Source organism: Salvelinus sp. IW2-2015, unplaced genomic scaffold (assembly GCF_002910315.2).
Source record: "Salvelinus sp. IW2-2015 unplaced genomic scaffold, ASM291031v2 Un_scaffold1068, whole genome shotgun sequence".
Classification (NCBI taxonomy): Eukaryota; Metazoa; Chordata; class Actinopteri; order Salmoniformes; family Salmonidae; genus Salvelinus; species Salvelinus sp. IW2-2015.
This window is the reverse complement of record NW_019942714.1, coordinates 20011-22510: the sequence shown is the minus strand read 5'-3', so window position 1 is coordinate 22510 and position 2500 is coordinate 20011. Positions and strand designations below refer to the sequence as shown.

Below are 2500 nucleotides of genomic sequence, written 5' to 3'. Positions count from 1 at the left end.
AGGGTGGTCTACAGACTGACCTGTGTATGTGATTGAGGTAGGCAGGGTGGTATATATACTGACTACTGTAGATGGTAGAGGTAGCCAGTGTGGTCTATAGACTGACCTGTGTAGGTGGTGGAGGTAGGCAGGGTGGTCTTTAGACTGACCTATGTATGTGGTTGAGGTAGGCAGGGTTCTATAGACTGACCTATGTAGGTGGTAGAGGTAGGCAGGGTGGTCTATAGAGTGACCTGTGTAGGTGGTTGAGGCAGGCAGGGTGGTCTATAAACTGACATGTGTAGATGATGTAGACAGAGTGGTCTATAGACTGACTTGTGTATGTGGTGGAGGTAGGCAGACTGGTCTATAGACTGACTTGTGTATGTGGTGGAGGTAGGCAGACTGGTCTATAGACTGACCTGTGTTGGTGGTGGAGTTAGGAAGGATAGTCTATAGACTGGCCTGTGTATGTGGTAGAGGTAGGCAGGGTGGTCGATAGACTGACCTATTGTGGTAGGCATGGGAGTCTATAAAGTGTGTAGGTGGTGGACATAGGCAGGGTGGTATAGACTGACCTGTGTATGTGGTAGAGGTAGACAGGGTTGTCTATAGACTGACCTGTGTAGGTGGTAGAGGCAGGCAGGGTGGTCTATAAACTGACATGTGTAGATGATGTAGACAGAGTGGTCTATAGACTGAGATGTGTAGGTGGTAGAGGCAGGGTGGACTATAGACTGACTTGTGGATGTGGTGGAGGTAGGCAGACTTGTCTTAAGACTGACCTGTGTAGGTGTGGTGGAGTTAGGAAGGATGGTCTATAGACTGACATGTGTAGGTGGTGGACATAGGCAGGGTGGTATAGACTGACCGTGTATGGGTAGAGGTAGGCAGGTGGTCTAATGACTGACCTGTGTCGGTGGTGAGGTAGACAGGGTGTCTATAGACTGACCTTGTAGTGGTGGAGGTAGACAGGGTGGTCTATAGACTGACCTGTGTAGGTGGTGTATGCAGGGTGTATAGACTGACCTGTGTAGGTGGTGGAGGTAGAGTAATCTATAGACGGACCTGTATAGATGATGTACACAGGGTGGTCTATAGACTGTCCTGTGTAGGTGGTAGAGCAGGGGGACTAAAGACTGCCTGTGTAGGTGGTAGAGGTAGGTATGGTGGTTTTATAGACTGACCTGTTTATGTGGTGGAGGTAGCAGAGTGGTCATAGACTGACTTATGGGAGGTAGGCATGTTAGTCTATAGAGTGAACTGTGTAGGTGGTATAGGTAGGGTTGACTATAGACTGACTGTGTTGGTGTGGAGGTAGGCATGTGACCTATAGACTGACCTATGTAGGTGGTAGAGGTAGGCATGGTGGTCTATAGACTGACCTGTTGTAGGTGGTGTAGGCAGGATGGTCTATAGACTGACCAGTGTGTTGGTGGAGGTTGTATGGTGGTCATAGACTGACCCGTGTAGGTGGTGTAGGCAGGTGGTCTATAGATGACCTGCTGAGGTAGGCAGGATAGTCTATAGACTGACCTGTGTAGGTGGTGGAGTTGGCAGGGTGGTATATGTACTGACTTGTGGAGGTAGGCATGGTAGTCTATAGAGTGACTGTGTAGGTGGTATAGTAGGGTTGTCTATAGATGACCTGTGTAGGTGATGTAGCAGTGTGGTCTATAAACTACCTGTATAGCTGGTGTTGTAGGCAGGGGTCTATAGACTGACCTGTTTAGGTGGTGGAGTAGGTATGGTGGTCTATAGATGACCTGTGTAGGTGATCGAGGTACCAGGGTAGTCTATAGACTGACCTGTGTAGGTGGTAGAGGCAGCAGGGTTCTATAAACTGACTGTGTAGAGATGATGTAAGACAGAGTGGTCTATAGACTTGACATGTTAGGTGGTAGAGGAGGCATGGTGGGACTATAGCTGACTTGTGTATGTGGTGGAGGTAGGCGACTTGTCTATAGACTGACCTGTGTCAGGTGGTGAGAGTTAGGAAGGATGGTCTATAGACTGACATGTGTAGGTGTGGAAATAGTTTTGCAGTGTAGGTATAGATGAGTGTTGGTGGTAGGAGGGTGGTTAATGACTGACCTGTGTCGGTGGTGGAGTAGCAGGTGTTATAGACTGACCTGTGTAGGTGGTGGAGTAGCAGGGTGGTCTATAGATGACTGTGGTATGGTGTTATGCAGGGTGGTCTAGACTGACTGTGTAGGTGGTGGGTAGAGTATCTATAGACGGACTATAGATGATGTACACAGGGTGCTATAGACTGTCCTGTGTGGTGGTAGAGAAGGGTGGACTAAGACGCCTGTGTAGGTGGTAGGTAGGTAGGTGGTTTATAGACTGACCTGTTTATGTGGTGGAGGTAGCAGAGTGGTCTAATAGACTGGATTATGGAGGTAGCATGGTAGCTATAGAGTTGAACTGTGTAGGTGTGTATAGGTCAGGGTTGACTATAGACTGACCCTGTGTTAGGTGGTGGAGTAGGCATGTTCGACCTATAGACTGACTTATGTAG

General features: G+C 48.5%; 1 protein-coding gene across 1 annotated transcript in view; it reads right to left on the bottom strand.

The window, feature by feature from the left end:
* Positions 1-2500, bottom strand: part of LOC139024138 (genetic suppressor element 1-like) — a gene marked incomplete at both ends in the record, with an annotated part of 19081 nt that overhangs the window by 1616 nt on the left and 14965 nt on the right. The window lies entirely within an intron of this gene.